This window comes from Cryptomeria japonica, chromosome 11 (genome assembly GCF_030272615.1).
Source record: "Cryptomeria japonica chromosome 11, Sugi_1.0, whole genome shotgun sequence".
NCBI lineage: Eukaryota > Viridiplantae > Streptophyta > Pinopsida > Cupressales > Cupressaceae > Cryptomeria > Cryptomeria japonica.
The window spans coordinates 220532745-220553906 of record NC_081415.1 but is presented as its reverse complement, the minus strand read 5'-3'; positions in this window follow the sequence as shown (position 1 = coordinate 220553906).

Genomic DNA, 21162 nt, shown 5'->3' with positions numbered 1-21162 from the left:
ATATTACTTCTATCAAGTATTTTTTCCCTTCATCGAAATATTGTATTCGGTTAGTATGGTTGTCTCCTCATCAAAACATATCTGATATCCATTGGGTCTTATGTTGAAGAAACCTTGGGCTTTGGTGTCCTCCTTTATTTCTCCATCGAAATACTTCTTTCATCGATATCACTATGCCCCGTCGATGAATGAGTCTATTATCTCACCAAAGCTTTTCTTTATTTTCCCTTATCGTTCTTCACCAATAAAGTTACATTGGCAAAACCATGCATATCGAGAACATGCCTTTTAACTTCCTCAAAAATTATATCCTCATCAATATCTTTTATCGATGTAGCTTCCTTTTGTCTGATCGATATTATTCTTTCAATGAAAACGCTCCTTTCGGTGGGTCCTTTTTATATTGCATCGATAGTATTATTTCCTCGAGAACTTTTCTCATCGATGAAGACCTTCTCTGCTTTCTTTGATATCTTTTGTCGATGAAGACCCTCTCTACTTTCTTTGATATCTTTTGTCGATGAAGTTTAACCTACTTGAAACCTATATCCTCATCGATATCTTTTATCGATGTAGCTTCTTTTTGTCTGATCGATATTATTCTTTCAATGAAAATGCTCCTTTCGGTGGGTCCTTTTTATGTTGCACCGATAGTATTATTTCCTTGAGAACTTTTCCCGTCAATGAAGACCCTCTCTGCTTTCTTTTATATTTTTTGTTGATGAAGTTATTATCTTCGGTGAGTCCTTTCAGCATTTCCTTCCTTCGATGGCTCTTTTATATCGATGATAATATTTTTTTTTTTATAAAAATGATCATCGTCGGAATTACGACGAATACCAAGCTTTCGATCGATGACTTCTTTAATTGTCGGCAGAGTCCATTGGATTGTCGAATTTCCTACGGGCATGGCATCATCGACCAATCTGATGCCAAGTTTTCGACGGTGGATTTTGTCGACACTCCGACGAAAATCCGACAAACGGCCGTTAGAAATCAGCTCCGAATGTACTAGTGTAAGCTTTCTCTAGCAACTATACATAGGTATCCCAACTGGTTTTGAATGTCTCAGATATGGATACAATTTGACTCAGTAAATGTGCTAGTGTTTCTTTCTCAATGACTTCTGTCGGCGTGGGCTTTGCAAGCATATCCGTACATTCTCTCTTATGTACACCGAGTGAATCTAATCTTGGACTCACCAAACCTCTAAGACTCCTTGCTCTTTGAATGATCTTGTCTCTTTCCTTTTCAAAAGAAAAAACTTGGTTCTCCAAAGTAAAAATTTGTCCATCAATAAAAGTTGTAAGTGAATTTAGTCCATCAAAAGAATTAACAATATTAGCTATCTTTTCATGTAATTCCTTTAAACTCTGATCTACATTAGTTGTAAGAATTTTTATATCACAACAAACCCTGTAGATGTTAGTGTAAGTAGGAATCTGGAAATCATCAAAGCAATATAAACAATAGCCTAGTTCAATCACAAAAACTCAATTGTAATGATAACAATCCTAAAAACACTCAATAAAGACATGAAAACAAGACATCAATTCAAATGCAAACCATTGCAAACTTGAATTTCTCCTTCATGTGGCTCCATTGTCCTTCTTTCTCCTTCAAATAGCTTTGTTTGTGGATCTCACCTACTAGTGCATAAGCATAATGTGAAAGCAAGTAGACAAGATGGTAGCGCAAGAATACTAGAAGCGTGATTGATTCAACCAGGTATTAGGGGCCTTGATTGAAGAAATTCATCCAATTTATAGACAAATTGGAGAAAAGACAAGATTAGCATGAATTTGCATGAATTTGATTCAAATGGAAATTTCAAATCAATAATGACAATTATGACAAATTATGACAAATTACTATGCAAGATTGATTGATTGTCAATTATGACAAATTGCCATGTCAAAATTGATTGATTGTCAATTATGACAAATTATGACAAATTGAAATGTCAATCCCATGAAGTTAGGAGAAAAATAGGAGAGAATTGAGAATTAGAAATTAGAAAATTAGAAAATTGAAATTGATGAAAATTAGGAAAACAGGAATTAGAAATTGGGAATTAGAAATTGAGAATTAGAAATTGATGAAAATTAGGAAATTAAGAATTAAGTGAATTAATTAACAATTTTTCATTTATTAATTAATTCACAAAGAGGGAGGAATTAGTTAGCCAATTAAATGAACATTTAATTGCGATGAGAAGACTTAGGATAAATAAACTATTTAACCTAGAGGAAGAAATGACAAACAAGGTTAAATGAATAAATCATGAAACCCTAGAAGATGAATTAGAAAATGCAAGAATGAAAATTAGGTCTTGAAAAAGGATAATTGATAGCAATTCGATTTGATCATGATTTTGACTGACAAAGGACCAATGCTGACAAATGATTTGATTGATAAATGTGCCAATTGACAAGGAACAATGACTAATTGATCCAAATTGACATGATTGAGAAAGACGACGATCGATGTCAAATCGATCGCAAAATGACAAAATTGAAAATGACAACGATCGATGACAAATCGATCACAAGACAACAAGATTGATAAGAGGACAAAAACCTAATTAGGATTGACGATGTCCAAAATGATGACAAATGAACACGCACATTGATGCGACAAGATAAGATCAACCAAAATCATGACTGAAGATTGTTATTGACAAGACCAAATTCGAAAGCGAGACGAATGAAGAATGAAGAAGAAGGACTCGATGCTCACAAATGATAAAAACCAAGTGCACGACATAGGAGAAATGTTAATGCGACGTAAAAACCCTAAAATAAGGCAATGCGTAGATGTTAAAGTATGACTCTGCAAGCGTTGGCTAGTTTTAGACGTCTACATTTTGCCCCTCTTTGAGACAATGCAATTTTAAGCATTGTTTCAAAGAACAATAATGAAAATGCCCCAGACGCTAACAATGACATATGCATGCCCCCTCAAGGAATTGGCTAGAAACATCTAGAAAAGAGGCCAATTGATCGATAAGAATGATAGAAAATGATAGGAGTAAACAGATTGACAAGACTGACGGAAGAAATGTTAGTAAGCAGAAATTAGACAGAGGATAGTTAGAGATGAAAGAAAAACTTACTTTCACTAATGCACTTTGTAGGTGAGAACCTTTATTTAATGTAGCAAAATGGATGTGTAGCATCATGGCATTGAAGGCCAGAGCTGAAATGCAACCCTTTTTTTTTTCTTGCAAAAGACAGACACATCGCACACAAGGAATGAATGAAGCATCCTAGGGTGCATACATCAAGGGTCGAGGTATGTGCGGCGTTCACAAAGAAAATGTACTTATCACAGACACCCAATGATATAGTTGCCCTATTTTTTAACAAACATTCCACAAACAACAATCACAACAAAAAAGAAAGGGACCATGAACCATCCTGGTCACTCTAAATCACTCAATGACATCATCGAGCAACATAAGAACATGATCAAAGATAAATCAATAAACGATAAGATGTGCTAATTCCAACAAGTCAAACAAACATCTTGATCTTCATTGTCAAAAGTTGAAAGTGTTGATAGGATGTTCATGTTGTCTAGTTTCAGGGAATGCAGTACCTCGTCTAAGACAGGACACAGTCTAGTTTCGAGTATACAACACCCTGTATAAGACCCATGATAGTAATGACAAGGACAAACGATATTGGTGGTAATGTTCAATTGATATGACAATTGTGATCAGTTTGAATGTTTGGTTTGATTTAAAAAAGTTCATCTGTGAATACATGATTCCATTAAAGCACAATGTGTGATTGCATGTCATTGGAGGGATGCTCAGTGATCTGTCTTATGCACAAAGGGGATATATTTTTTGTTTTGCTTTTCAAGTTTTTACAATTTTTTTGTGTTCATTTTTTTTAGGACTTTATTTGACTTTTTTTTTTTAGGGATTTATTTCAGGACATTTTTCAATTTTTATGATTTTTTTAAGGACATTTTTCAATTTTTTATGATTTTTTTCAGGACATTTTTCAATTTTTTAATGTTTTTTTAGGACATTTTTCAATTTTAATGATTTTTGCCCCCAGTGTCTAGCAAGGCAAGGAATATGACAAGTGAATAAATAGGCTTTCTGAAATGATGGTGGATAGAGGGAAGACAAAGGCCTTTTATCATGGAGACAATGCGGATGCAATTTTCAAGGGCTATGGCATGATGGGACAAGAGACTGGATATGACAATGTAAAGCAGTGACATGGCATGAGGGACATGTCAAGAGGCTTTTGAAACTATGTTTTGCATTTCGTGTCCTTCTATCAGATCAAGATCAAGGAATGAAAAAGAGTGTATGGATAGTGATAAGATATGGATAGGATAAGCAAGACCAAGAATGGATAAGGGACATGGACTGAAGGTCAGGGTAGGCTAAGGGATAGTGGTAGAAAGTTGCAATAAGCTAGGGAATATGGATGAAAGGTTATAATAAGAAAATGGATAAATGACTAAAAGCTATGATGGACTAAAAGCTGCAAACAAGATACATGATGCTCATGAAGAGCCTCAGCCTTGTCAAGATCAAAGGTGGAAAAGGGGATATGTACATGAAGGACAATAGGAAAATGGAGGGTAATGATAGGGGTTTGATAGGGTAATGAAGGGCAATAGGATATGAAGGAGTATGACATGGGTTTGATAGGATAATGGAACAATGAAGGACAAAAGGATATGATAGGATAAAGCCTGTCCCCAAGTACGGTATGCAAGAAGTTCAAAGATTACGCATGATGCCTATTTGCTAGGTTTTCATCATGGTACTTGCCCAAGGCGCTTGTTTTCCAGGTTTTCACCAGTGGATGAATTATTTTTCTTTACTTTTTTTCTTTTGTCTTTTTTTTTTTCAATTTTTCACTTTTTTTTATTTTTTATATTTTATTTTTTTTGACTTTTTAGTCGAAAATGGACACGTGATAGGGGATGGAAGAAGGACTCAAACATCTTTTTGTTTGGATAGTAGCCTTCAAAAAAATGGACCATGACCTTTAAAAGCATGCTCAAAGATGTTGGTAGGATAAGGACATGGAAAATAAGATGAAACTAAGGCGAGGATTTATGCAAAGGATTGGATCAAAGGGATGGAAGGATGGAAAATATGCATTGGATAATAGGTAGGGTATTGGAAGAATTGGGCTTCAGTGGATGGAAATGAAGGCAAGATCGACATTGGCACACACCTTGAGGGGTGATGGACTGATGGAGGAAAGACGTATTTTGGATATTGAGATTTTGATGAAGGAAAGGCTATGGATTTTGGGACATAAGGGCCCAAAATGGATAAAGAAGGTGATGGAGGAATAGACTTGGAATGTTTGGATGGAGGAATAGAAATTGTAGATGCCAATTTTGATGTTTCTTTAGGCTTTTGTGCTTCAAGAAGCCGCTTAGGGATCCACATGGTTTTTGATTTTTCATGCTTTTGTGGTTCCTTGGAGTGCATTGCTTGCACAAGGGATTTAGGAACCCATATATATTTTGACTTTGCTTTATTTTTCTCAGTGGGCCTTTGTGGCCTTTTGGATATTTCTTTTTCTTTATAGATCATATTGTTCTTTGTTTTGACATGTTGATTATATTGGACATGTTGATCCTTGAATACATGTGGATCGCTAGACTTATGACTTTTATAATTGGCATCCAAATTGCTTGGAGGAGGAAAGGAATGCATGGATGGATAGGAATGAAATGGAGGTCTTTTGGATGGATGAAATTTACTCAAGGATGTGTGCCTTTTCTGACCTTGCATAGAGGACGAAGGGATATAAGGACCTAAGATGGATGGAAAGTATGATGGGGAAGGGATATGTTTGGATTTTGAAGGGATGTTGGATTTAGTAGGGGTACCCACATCTTGAGGAATTTCCCTGAGGCCGTGACCCTTAATATTTTCTTTAACATGAAGGGATTCTTGCTTATGGAGATCTACTCCTTTTCCTTTATGAATATCTTGACTTGTAGGATACTCTTTTCTTTGGGAGGAAGATGCGAGTCCATTATGAGGTGGATATGATATGTGAGAAATAATGAGATCTTGAAGTGGATCAGATTGGACCAAAGAGGAAGAACCCATTGTTAATATCAGGGGTTCATGAACATCTTGCACTGATACGTTTGAATCATGAGGAGGATTAGGATCATGAGGGGGACTAGGATTGTGTAGTGGACATGGTTCAATGACAGACTCTTCAAGTGATGGAATGGGAGAAATAATGGGATCATCACAAGAAATATGATCTTGGAGTGTATATGGAGCATTAAGACAAGGAGATGGAGGAACAAAAGGATCTTGTGGAGGATTTAGAGGAATAATTTGATCTTGACAAGGAGGAAGATCATTGGAATCCTCTTTAAAGTTGCTTTGCTTTGGACTTTTAATGGGATCATCAGAAAGGATGGAAGGGATATCTTGATCTTTCTTAGGAAGTGGAATGTGAATGGGATTTGAAAGGACATTGTGTTCATGAAATGGAAGGGGATCGTTTGGGATTGGATGAACTGGGATATCTTGATCTTTCTCGGGGAATGGAGTGTCAATAGGGCTTTGGATAGGACAGACAAGAATAGGGGAATCATCGTGAGCATCTGGGAACATGGGGTCCTAGTCAACAATTGGATGGGATGATAAGGTTTCAGGATCTTGATCTTGATCTTTTTTAAGACATGTTTCTTCATGCTCTAAATTATCCTCTTGACATGAGGTTGGACTTTGGATATGCATGGAGGATTCTGACAAGGAATCAATGTTTTGGCATGAAGGAAATGCACTTTGAACATTTGCGATGGATTCTGGCAAGGAATCAATGCTTGAACATGAGGAAGAGGGACTTCGAATGGGGTCCTCTAAAATAGGTAATAGCAATAAAGTGCATGGTGGCATTGGGTCTTGCATTTTTGAAACATGACAAGGATGTGCATCATGAATTGGATTATCTTGGGAATCAATTATGTATAGCCCTTGAATAATTTCATCCTTGGGTGTATTGTTTGATGGGGACAATCTGGAAGGTTCCTGTGAAACTTCTAAATGTGTAGGGATAGATGCCACTAGAGAGTCAATTTGTTTATAGGAAGATGAGGCATTGCTAGACATAAGTGTATTATCTTGATCTTCCTCAAAGAACTCACTTGGTAATTTTCTTAAGAGCCTTGCAATAAAGCCACCTTTCTTTCGAGGTTTTGACATAGTTGTATCTGGAATTTGAACTTGTTTGGCAAGAATTTGGTCGTGGTCTGATGTCATGTTTCGATATTGGACTTGGTTCAATTGTTCTGACATGTTTGAAACTTGGGTTGGTGTGTGCTGCAACCTTTGTTTTTGAATGTTTGGTTGTGGTTGTTCACATTGATATTCCACCATTGGTTGAACCATTTTTGGACATTGTATAGTTGGTTGCAAATGTTGGAACTGTTGAACCATTGGTTGTATTGGTTGTATATGTTGAACAATTGGTTGAACCATTGGTTGTATTGGTTGAAAATCTAATTGATAGTAAACACCTTATTGTTCTTGTTGTGGAGGCACATAATGTTGAAATTGATGTTGTCTCTTTTCTTGAAATTGTTTCATCATCTCTATTTGGGAGAGGAGAGCTGGTATGTCTGATCGTTCAAGAAGAGATCTGACATCAATTGGCTCAATCTTTGGATTTTGACTTGGAAATTTTTGAAACATTTTGGACATTTGTGATCTATTCTTCTCAATGTTTTTCACTCTTTGTTCCAAATTCTCCTCTTCTTGAGCTAGTTTCTCCTCTAGTTTTTGTATTTGGAGACTTGTTTCATCATAAAAAGTTTGATCGATATTGCCTTGTTGTTGGGTTGGATATAATTGTGATTGCCTTGGATTAAAATTTGATTGCATTATCGGTTGATATGTCAAACTTTGTTGCATAATTGGTGCTTGGAACCTTGTTTCAATAGACATGTCACTATGCAAATGGAACTAATGGGATTGACAAATGCAACCTAAAAGGATGACAATGCAACTTAATGTTTTTGTTGTTTTTTCAAGATTTTGACAAACTCATGAATACAATTCTAAAAATGAGACCCTTAGGAAATTGAAATGAAGTCTAGACCTCAAAGGACAAAAGGACCAAGTGACAAAAGGACAAAATGACAATGTCTCCCCTATATACTTGGATACTAAGCTAGGTTTGACCAAATGACATTGATGACAAAAAGACAAAAGTTTGATAAGGTCTAGACTTCCTAACAATGACTTAGGGTTTATCAAAGATTTGGATTACTCAAATATGACAAAACCTAGTTTTGACACCATATGCAAAGGGACAATTACTATGCAAATGACCCTAATATGATATGATAATGACCTAAACTTAATGAAGAGACCTAGGGTATACAAATGTGACCTAATGTTATGAGGACAAGGATGCAAATGCAAATGTATGACAATGTCAATCTAAGACAAAACCTAAGGTTGAATTATGAAATGGTATTACTCTAATGCAAGAAGACACATGCAAATGGGTGACCCTTATTGATATGCAAAGGAGTATGACCTAGGTGAAACCTAACCTTGGTAGTTGACAATAAATTTGCAAAATGCAAACCTAGGATGAACCTAATGTTGGACATGCAATATGACACCTAAGTGAGGACCTAATAATGACATGCAAGGGAACACCTAAATGAAATGAACCAAGTGGAATGCAAGAATGATGATCTAAGCCCTAAGTATGGACAATGGAGGACCTAAATCTAAGTGACATGAATGTTGAGACAAGATTTTGAAAAATGTTTGACAATCATGTTTGAAGGTGTTTTGAACTTTGTTGAATGAAATACTCTTGTGTTTAACCTTGTTTTGAATCAATTTGTCTTGTTTTTGAAATGAGACACAACTCAACTTTTGACAAGCAAAGAAGACAAGATATTTCAACTTAGACTCAAGACAATCATGCTCATTCACACATTTCTTATGGTAGGAAAGGACATTAGATACTTGAGAGGTAGACTTGTTATGGGATTCAAGGAGAATACATAGATGCTTGACCCCACGGGCTCCCCTCCATGGCACTCACTTCTCAGGGCAGCCAAGCATCAGTCCCCATGGAAATATCCCCATGGAAAACTTAGTATCTCTTCCAAGTATCTGAACTTGTCCTTCTCAAGCAACTAGAAGGATTTTTGGCCTCTAAATACAAGGTGTTTAGTAAGGATTTTTGTTAAGTGTTACTCCTTGGTGTCACACAAGCGTGATTAAGACATTAAGCCCACCAAGATACCAAACAAATGTAGTCGCGCAAGCATGATTTAGACCATGAGGTCCTACTTAGATGTTGATATGAGAAAGAGTTCAAGGGTCATCACTTCCCAAGTAACTAAAATTCCCACGTAACCCTTCCTTCAAAGCTTTTGCTCATCAGGTATTTATTTATAGTGAGTTAGAATGCCAAGGTATTCTAGCTATACTCACTTTGGGTCGTTCCCTTCTCACGATTGTCACTTGCTTGCAAAAGAAAATGGTCAGGAAGGCAGGCCCTCTAAAGGTGACACAAAATCAAAACATGAGAATGGTATCGAAGATCTAGATTTCTGATCACCCTAAGAAGGATGAGAGCATACTCTCGTACTCCAATGTCAAACTCAACAATCAAAGCAAACATACGTTCATTCTATCCTACTTAGCAATCAAAACTAGGTGCCTAATTATGAATTACAAACACAAGGTTTAGTTGGAGTATAAGGCAACCTACAAAACCACCAAGTTAGAAGTTTAATTTGTTTAGTCTTTGACTAGAGAACCTACATAAAATGTGTTAGTAGTTTCATTTGTTGTCTTTTTCATGCATAATGCCAAGGTGCTACACAAAGAATCAGTACCAAAAAACCAAAAAGCAGAAACAGAATGTAAAGCAAATCAATTTGCAAGCAAAAATGTTGCCTTTTACCTCTGTTTCTAGCCTTACATAGGTGCAGAATGTCTCACACAAGCGCAGAATGTAGTGAAATAGGCACAGAATGATGTAACATAGGTGCAGATCCCTTTGACACAGGAACAGAAGTCCTTGACATAGGCACAGATTGCTTAACATAGGCGTAAATTGCTCCTACACAGGCACAAAAGTTCTCAAAAAGCCCTGCATTACCCTGGTTCTTGGGTTTTTTACCTGCAAATCAACTCAAAAGCACTCAAAAGCATGGTTAGGGGGTTAGTTCACATTGGGTTCACCAATTAATGTAAGTAGGAATCTGGAAATCATCAAAGCAATATAAACAATAGCCTAGTTCAATCACAAAAACTCAATTGCAATGATAACAATCCTAAAAACACTCAATAAAGACATGAAAACAAAACATCAATTCAAAAGAAAACCATTGCAAACTTGAATGTCTCCTTCATGTGGCTCCATTGTCCTTCTTTCTCCTTCAAATAGCTTTGTTTATGGATCTCACCTACTAGTGTATAAGCATGATGTGAAAGCAAGTAGACAAGATGGTAGCGCAAGAATACTAGAAGCGTGATTGATTCGACCAGGGATCAGGGGCCTTGATTGAAGAAATCCATCCAATTTATAGACAAATTGGAGAAAAGACAAGATTAGCATGAATTTGATTCAAATGGAAATTTCAAATCAAGAATGACAATTATGACAAATTATGACAAATTACTATGCAAGATTGATTGATTGTCAATTATGACAAATTGCCATGTCAAAATTGATTGATTATCAATTATGACAAATTATGACAAATTAAAATGTCAATCCCATGAAGTTAGGAGAAAAATAGGAGAGAATTGAGATTTGGAAATTAGAAAATTAGAAAATTGAAATTGATGAAAATTAGGAAAATAGGAATTAGAAATTGGGAATTAGAAATTGAGAATTAGAAATTGATGAAAATTAGGAAATTAAGAATTAAGTGAATTAATTAACAATTTTTCATTTATTAATTAATTCACAAAGAGGGAGGAATTAGTTAGCCAATTAAATGAACATTTAATTGTGATGAGAAGACTTAGGATAAATAAACTATTTAACCTAGAGGGAGAAATGACAAACAAGGTTAAGTGAATAAATCATGAAACCCTAGAAGATGGATTAGAAAATGCAAGAATGACAATTAGGTCTTGACAAAGGATAATTGATATCAATTTGATTTGATCATGATTTTGACTGACAAAGGACCAATGCTAACAAATTATTTGATTGATAAATGCACCAATTGACAAGAAACAATGACTAATTGATCCAAATTGACATGATTGAGAAAGACGACGATCGATGTCAAATCGATCGCAAAATGACAAAATTGAAAATGACAACAATCAATGACAAATCGATCGCAAGACAACAAGATTGATAAGAGGACAAAACCCTAATTAGGATTGACGATGTCCAAAATGATGACAAATGAACACGCACATTGATGCGACAAGATAAGATCGACCAAAATCATGACTGAAGATTGTTATTGACAAGACCAAATTCGAAAGCGAGATGAATGAAGAATGCAGAAGAAGGACTTGATGCTCGCAAATGATAAAATCCAAGTGCACGACATAGGAGAAATGTTAATGTGATGTAAAAACCCTAAGATAAGGCAATGCACAGATGTTAAAGTATGACTCCGCAAGCGTTGACCAGTTTTAGACGTCTACAGTTAGTACATTGTTTCAAAGAATTTTCAATGAGTACAAGTTTCTCTTGAACCTTCCTATTCTCTGCTTTAATAATCTGGTCAAAAGATGCTTTCTTGGCCAAAGTAAATCTTTCAAGTGCTTTCTTGTCTAATATTTGCTACAATGATTGAAAGTTTCCAGATATGTGTTATGTTAGTGCCCTAAGCTTGCCAGAAGGGCTTGCTTCATTTTCAATCATACAATCAAGAATCAATCTATGCAAAACTATTATTAATTGATCTATTATTCCTATGTCTACAGATTCCTCCTTCATTAGCTTTTGAGTAGCCATCATCATTAGCTCTATGGGACTCATCTTTGTAATTGCTTTCTTCTCAACCTTAGATGTGTCAATTGCCAAATGTTCTATGGGGGAAACTACTGCCCATTCAGTCTCCTTTTCTTTATTTTCCTTATCCTCTACTAGTGAATCTTTTTTCTCCTCCTTTAATGCACCGGTAGCTTCGCCACTTGGTGCAGTATCAGTTAGTGTTGGTGGAGTATTGTCCACAATATTATTTATAACTTGTACATTATCTATATTATCTTGCCTAAACTATACAAATTTATTCTCTACCAGTTTAGTCTGTATACTCTCATCAGTTTTGGGTTTAACTGTTGGTTCACTCAAAATTTGAACTGAACTTTCCAAAATTCCTTTCCCTTTAGATTTGTCTAGGATGGTGGGAGTAGTTTCCTTAGCAAATTCTTCTTGAGAGGTGAGAAAATCATGATTCTTTTGGAATAATTTGGTCCAACCATCTCTCGTCTCTTTTACTCTACCCATGATTAGGCCTATTTGTTAGGTTTTGTTGCTAAAGACTGTTCTATTAGAAAAATCTATACATCTTTTCATTTCCTCAGTGTTTATAGAGCCACACATATTCAAAAGTTCAACTTCTTTGATTTCTCTGTCCCTTCTAATTGCATCTAATCTTCTTGCATCTAACTTATTGTATAATGATAAAGGAATTTGTTTCAAAATCTCTACCAAAGCCTTCTTATATATGTCTAGATATAACAAAATTGCTTCTGCTATTTCATTTTGTTCATTATCTTCTAAATCTTCATTGAATTTTGACACATTTTTCAACATTCCATCTTTAGTTATTTCATCAATTAACTCAGCACAAGTTATTTTACCAGATTCAATCGCTTCATCACTCTTTTTCTTCTTGCTGGGAGTTGCAAGAGCGGATGGAGCAAGAAGACTCTTTTGAGTAGGTTTCCTTGTCAGATGTGTGGGTGCAGTTGTTACCTTTCTGACTAACTTCCTCCTTGGTTCCACCTTCTTCTCTTCTACTAGAGGCTTGTTAGCTTTCTTCCTTTGTACCCTTCTGAATGCAAGAGGCTGATTATCCTCTGGATCAAAATCAAAAGTGATAGAAGAAATGAAAGTCTTAGGTTTCTTCACTTAAGGAGCACTTGCTGCTGCCAGTTGATTTATTGGTTTAGATCCAGAACCTAGTTCTGTATCTATCCTATGTATTACATCCTGAACAAATGTAGACATTTTGTCTATCTTCTTTTCTCTTCTTTTCTAGTTGAAACTACTTTTAACTTCAAAAGACTTTTCTTGTGCAGTGCCAAAGTGTTCAACCTGATCATCCAAAGGAGAATCAATGAACATTTTAGCGTATAACTCCAAAATATTGTCATCTACCTCATAACCTAATTCACTAACCCATATAGTTATGGGTTCCACTGCTTCCATCAGTGTCTCATCTATTTTGACCATAAAGAAGATATCAGTGGAGTATTTCTCCACAATGTACTTGGAAATTCTTTCCCTTAGTCTCATGTTTTCCTTAAAATTTTGAAGTAGCCCCATAGCTTCTCATCCCTGTTACTACTAAGACCGGTGATTTCTTCTTTGATCTACATACCTACCAGTAAGTCATGTGCCCAACACTTCTTTCCCAAACTCGATAGCTCATTTATGAAGTATAACATCAAGTAGACAGTCAGATTGCCAAACCTGAATGTTCCTTTCTTAACTCCTTTAATTTTGCCAAGATTAATCATTAACTCACTCCTCAGCCATTCAAATAAATCATATTTCTCATTATTATTTATCATCTGATAAGCAGCATGGATGTAGGAACTAGCAACATAATTCAATCAACTTGATTGAGTTACCTTGTAGTTGATTATCATGCTGGCGAATTTCACATCAATGTCTTTGATGGTGCTGACCCTGATAGATCTTCCATCATGGGTTGTGCTAGTGAGCTTCTCAACCATAGTGGTGCAAATCTTCTTTCTTGGTTCTTGTCCAACTTTAAGTAAGTCAGTGACCACTTGAATAGCTTCTTTGGTAATCATGTGGGGCCATTTCAGCCAGATAAATTCATTATGGACCTTGCTTACAACATATCTGATCACTTCATCCTTGAATTCTGGAATGTATAGAATTCCAATTAAGCCTAGATCCTCAATAATTTGATATTCTAGTTTGATTGGTCTAGAGCTACCTAGTATCACAGATTGATACATCCCCTTGATTTCTTCAGTGCCTAAGTCCTCCAAGGTGTAGTGACTAAATGCCCTGACATCTTCTACATAGACTACATCATCAGGAACCCTCGAAAATGTGCTAGTAGAATCTTCCTTCATAGAAATTTGGGGAACTTCCTTGAAAATAGGCCTAAGCCTATCTTTGATCTCAAAAATAGTGGGATTTGTAATAAAAGTAGGAGTAGATGATGATCTGGATGCCATTTCAAAGAAATACCTAGATAATAGTCACTGGTTGAAGGGTTTTGATTACTTCTCAGATGACCTGTGGAAATTCTTTGGAATGCCTTTACTTGCTCTTGATTGCCTATGATTCACCTTTGCTTTGCTCTAGTTTTCTTGAGTGTTGGGTGAGTGAAAATGAGTCCATTTTTCCTTTTTACTAGTGAGTAAACCCTAATTCATCACTATCATAAATGCTTAGCAATGTGCCCTACCAGATGCCAGTTTCATAGTTTCATACCGAATAAACCTCCATCAATGATCAATACCACTCTCCAGATCTTTTTAGATCTCTTTCGGGGAATATGCAATATTTTCAATGAATTTTCCAACCCCTAAGGCATATGCCTCAGTTACCAGTTGAATTTCCTGCTAGTGTAGGAATGATCTGGTCTACCGGTGGAGTTACATGTGTAGTTACCAGTGTATTTGCATCTCCACTTGGTTCTTCAGATTCTCTAACCCATCTCTTGGTGTGATCTTGTTGTATTTCATCTACCTTCTCCTTTCCTTTCTCATTTACTTTATCATTGTTAACTGGTGTAGAATTTCTTCTGCAGTACTTAGCAATATGACCTATTTTGTTACATGCGTAACATGTAACATTGTTCTTCTGAATTGCTTTGACATATGTAGTTTCATTCCTTGACCTACATTGATTAGCCAAATGACCAAACTTTCTACATGCATGACATTTGACATTCATTCTACAATCTTCTGATTGATGACCATATTTCTTGCAATTTGTACATTGATCGAGAACTAAATTGTAGTTTTTATTTTCTCTAGTTCTACATTGTCTAGCCATATGCCCAAATTTATTACAAACAAAACATCTACCATTGAATTTGTAAGCATTAGATTGTCTTACCAGTTTCCTTTGGTATGATGAGTCCTGCATACCGGCTATCTGATCTTCATTTGTAGTACCAGAGCTTTCACCTTGTACAAATCCAAGTCCTTTATAATCTTCACTCTGCCTTTGTATTTTCAATAAATCATCCAACTATGTAGCACTAATCCTGAATTTTTCTTTATACTCACTTGCAGTAGTCATATCATCTCTCAGAGTTGTTATTTGTCTTTCAAGCTCTTGTTCATTATTCTGGGAGTGTACCAAATCAGTTCTCAATAGATTATTCTCATATGTCAATATACCACATTCATCAAATTTGTTCTTCAAAGATATAACAAGATTGTCTTCCTTTTTCTTTTTGTCCTCAATATCTTTTGATAACCTCATAGTCAAGTCTTGCATTTCATTATTCATGAGAATGTTTTCTTGAATCAACTTCTGACATTGTTCCTTAAGTGCATCATCCTAGTTTTGCAAAAGTTCCTTTCTCTTGGCTTCAGCAAATGATAACCTTTCTTGCAGAATAAGAATGAATTCATTAGCAGAATTCAATTCATCTTGCACTTTCAGTTTCTTCATCCTTTCAGCATCATAGTCCTCAAATGCCATCTCTAGTTGCTTCTCCATAGCCATGTTCAATGATTTTGGTTTTAGGATCTTCCTCACGCTGTTAAACTTCCTCCGAGGTACCAAGCTCTGATACCAATTATTGGAATATAATGAACCCAAGAACACTTGGGGGGGTGGGTGAATCAATGTTATTCCAGTATCCAAAGATTTTGACCTTTTATAACACACTCATATAAACCGGTAAATGAAGAAACATATAACATGAACTAGATAAACCAACCACATGAATGAACACCATAACACACAAAATTTATATGTGGAAAACCTCAAAGAGGAAAAACCATGGTGGGATTTGTGACCCACAATATCAATTCACTGGCCATATGAAAGATATTACATAGCATGGGGGCCTGCACATGCAGGAAGGCACACTACCTAGAGAATACTACTCAACACAAAAGAGTCTCACTAACTGCAAGCTTCTGCTAAAATGAAACAATACTGATGAACTCACAAAATGCATCTGCAATGCTAAAAAGAGTTCAGGTTAAAGCTCTATTCTATACTGGTTCATGAACCCTGAACCTTCTACTGGTATCTCCTCTTCCTCCAAAAATGTTTTAGAACCATCTACTGATCATAGTATGATATTATATTTGCATACAAATAATATACATACATATCCTTCACATCACATAGTTCTTCTATTATTCTCCTATGCCACTTTTCTCAAAATGGCCTAACAGACTGACTTATATACCCTTACAAACAATATGCCTTATGTTGGCTTACAATACAAAAGATATACAATGTTGGCCCAATACAAAAATTACAAAATAAAATCTTTCAGATCCAGACTAATATCAGCTTCATTGAAATGCTGGATGTTGGTGCCGGTGATGACCCTGAATACTCAATGTCACTATCCACCGTCGTATGCCTCCAAATGTCGGTATATGCCTTCAATAGAATCTTGTTGACATCAATGATAACATATCATTCCAATGAGTGTCAATTGGAAATAGACACTCTTTCCCTCCATGTTTCCATTATCCATATGCCTAGCTTTATTGGTTTCACCTCTGGAGGGTTTATTGTTGATTCCAGCCTTGTGTTGTACTTTGGTGTTGTATTCTTATGTCAGAGTCTTGTGTAGTCTTGTTGTATCTATTGGATGTTAGGTGTCAGCTTAGGTCTTGAGTGTGGGTTGGAATGTTATGTCATCTCCTAGCACAGGGGGTGGTTCCTTGTTGGTTCCACATGGTTGGGTGGTTGATGCCTTCTTCCATTGGGATATTCCTCTTTTTGGATGCTTGCATGTGTGGAATGGATTCTTCATGTAATTATTCTTTAGAGCTGATTTCTATATTATTGGAAAAGAAGACATTATATCATAATTAATTGCATATGTATAAAAGATTATGTATCCTTGTATAGAGTATTATCATGTATTCGAAAAGGAAATTGTAATAAGTCCTTATGTAGAGATTAGGGAAAAGTACTTTGATTATTCCTTGCTGTATTGGATGTTCATTATGTAATGTGAATGTATGAGTTCTATGTGGAAATGAAATGAAATAGCTTATATACATTTGTGTTGCATTTGCATTGAGAGTTAGTATCTTGCTATGTTGTCCTATGGAGTGAATAAAAGAAAGGATAGTGGTGGTAGCTTGAACCCTAGGTGAAATGGCTAAGTAAATCTAAGATGCATTATGATAAAAAGAAGTAAGATTAGGTGCTTATGTAATCTATAATATTAAGAATTTAGGATGTGATGTAGCAATAGAGACTATGTGCTTGTTCTATGTACCCCTATGTATTAGTTCTTGATGATATGGAAACAAAGATATTGTAATAAAATGATGTATTAATCTTGGTTCATGTTAAGAAATGTTCATTATGTTGGGATTGAGATACTATGTTTATAATATTAAGTATGATTCTTGAAATTGTTAGTAGCATGGTATTCTATTTGGAAGATAATAAGTACTTGCTATTATAATCTTACATATGAATATGGAGATTATTCTTGATGAGTAGTGTAATGGTTTTTCTTAAGGAAATGCGATGTGATGAGATATGCATATGTATTAATGTTATCATAGTTGCATGCAATGTAAATGAATAGATGAATGATAATAGGTGATGATGTTCTAGATGAAAAGGTGCTATGTTATAATGATTTCAAGTAGTGATGTTAAGATACCCTAGGGAATGGTTATGTTTTTAATAACATATCTTGAGGTATGTGGATGTTTAAATGCTTTACTTCCGCTTGCATAATACAGATCTATGGACATGTGCATATTGTTTTTATGTGAATTCATAATTAGTTAAGTTACATTGATGTATTTCTAGTAAGATCTTAGAGTAATGGATGTTTTAAAAAAAAATTACCTTCATTTGTTAGTAGATTTAATATTCTTTCTGTAGGGTATTTTGGCAGGCATTACATGATGTATTTTTGAATTAAGTCTTATTGGGTTGAGCCGACCTTATTGTCAAGGTTGATGATCGGTATATATAGATGTGTTATTCATGTAATTCATTATATATGGAAGTGTCTGCATTATCAAAGAGTTTTGTATGTGTGAAAAAGTGAAGAAATCTTTTGGTGTTGTGATTGAGCAAAGATTGAAGAGGTATAGAGAAGACAAATGTGCTTAACCGGAATTGTCATCAGGCAGAAAGTGATGATATTCTTTCAGTTCATGTAATTTCAGATTATTGTCTGATCTTTGTAAGTCAGTGAAACTTCTTGTAAGGTAGTGAACCTTCCCTAAGGGTTGTAACCTTCTAGGTTATTATATTTTGAGCAGTGAGCTCTAGGCTATGTGCCTAAATGCATGTGCATTCCCCATTGTAATATTTTCACATACCACTGCAGAGCATCATCTTATTGTGGGTAGGTTCCCACCATGGTTTTTCCCTTAATCGAGTTTTCCACATCAAAATATTGGTGTTATGTGTTGTGTTGTTATTGTGCTTATTTTTATTGTTGTTGTAGTTGATCATATTTGCAATTGGTTAAATTGATTAATCCAGTGAAAACTGATTCAGCCCCCCCTCTCAGTTTTCCTTCATTGTTGTTGCCAACACTTTCTCCCTTAAAATGTGATACTTAATTGATACATGTTTTGTCTTTGAATGCAGTACCAGATTCTTGAACATATTGATAGCACTAGAATTATCACAATATATAACATTATCCTCATCATAAATAACTCTAATATCCTTCAACATTTTCTTCATCCACACTACCTGAGTACAATTACTAGCAGTAACAATGTATTTAGCTTCAACAATAGATAAAGAAATTGAATCTTGTTTCTTACTTTCCAATGAAATCAACTTCTTACCCAAAAATAATGCACCATTGGAGGTACTCTTCCGGTCATGAACATCACCAGCCCAATTAGCATCAATATAAACACATAACATGAAATCATCATTCTTCAGATACCAGAAACCATAATCCACTATTCCCTTTAGGTATCTGAATATTCTCTTTTCAATGATAACATGACTTTCTTTTGGATCATCTTGATATCTACCAACCATGCACACAACATGCATAATATCAGATCTAGTTAGAGTCAAGTATAATAGTCCACCAACCATAGATCTATATAAAGTCTGATTAGCCTTTCGAGATTCATCATTCTTAGAAAATTTGCAACCAGTCACTATAGGAGTTTCAACCGATTTAGAATCATCTAACCCAAACTTTTTCAATAATTTTCTCACATACTTGGCTTGAGATATGAAAATAGCTTTACCAATTTGTGCAATCTACAAACCTAAGAATAAATTTATCTCTACTATCATAGGCATCTCAAACTCTTTCTTCATATCATCAACAAACTTCATAATCAAGTCATCATCTCCTCCAAAAATAATATCATCAACAAAAACTTCAACAACCAAAATGTTATTATTTTCAATCTTGACGTATAAATTAATATCAACAATACCTTTACTAAATCCCAATTTCATCAAGTACTTACCTAGTCTAGCATACCAGGCTCTAGGGGTTTGTTTCAATCCATAAAGTGATTTCTTCACTTTGCATACCATGTCTCCATCATTTGATAATTAAAATCCATCAGGTTTCTCAATGTAGACTTCCTCCTCAAGATCACCATTCAAAAATGTTGACTTGACATCCATCTGATATACCTTGAAATGTTTATAAGCAAGATATGCAAGCAACAATCTAACAAGTTCAAGTATAGCTACCGGAGCAAAGGTCTCCTCATATTCAATTCCTTCCATTTGTGAACATCCTTTGCATACCAATCTTGCTTTGTTTTTTACAACTTCACTAGCTTCATTCAGTTTATTTTTGAATACCCATTGAGTACCAATCACATTCTTGTCTTAAGGTCTAGGCACAAGTTCCCATGTATTGTTCTTTTCAATCTGATTCAAATCTTCTTCCATAGCCTTTATCTAATTTTCATATTTACATGCTTCAACAACATCTTTAGGCTCAATCTTAGAAATTAAACATATTTCTTCTACAACAAGTCTTCTTCTAGTCATCACACCTTTATTCCTATCACCAATGATCCGATTCTCTGAACGATTCAATCTTACATACCTTGGAGTCTTCTGATTGTTCTAATTCTCAGTCCCTTGTACTTCTCCACTATCTACAACTTGATTCACTATCTCTACCAGATCACTCTTCTTAGACTTCTCAGTTTGCACAAGCTTGGAAATAACATCTAGATCATCTTATTCATATCCATTTGCTTTGATCTATTTCTCATAACATTCATCAACCTTCACATTGGCACTTTTTACTATCTTTTTCAGTTTCTTGTTGTAATACTGGTAGGATTTTCTCTTAGTAGAATATCCCAAGAAGAGTCCTTCATCACATCTTGCATAAAACTTCCCTATATCTTCATCTCTTTTAATGTAACATTTGCTTCCAAAAATTATGAAATATCTTACAATAAGAACATGAGCAAACCATAATTCATAAGGAGTCTTACTGGAATCAACTTTTATATGCACTCAGTTGAATGTGTAAACAACAGTGCTAATAGCTTCTCTCTAATAGATCTTCAAAGCATTTCCTTCAATCAACATAGTCCTTGCAACATCCAAGATAGTTTTGTTCTTCCTTTCAACAACTCCATTCTATTGAGGGGTTATAGGAGTAGATAAATGTCTTCTAATTCCATGCTTCTCACAGAATGAATCAAATTCACCAGATTTGAATTCTCCTCCTCTGTAAGAAATCAGACACTTCAGCTTTAATCATGTCTCTATCTCCACCTTAGTTTTGAATATCTTGAAT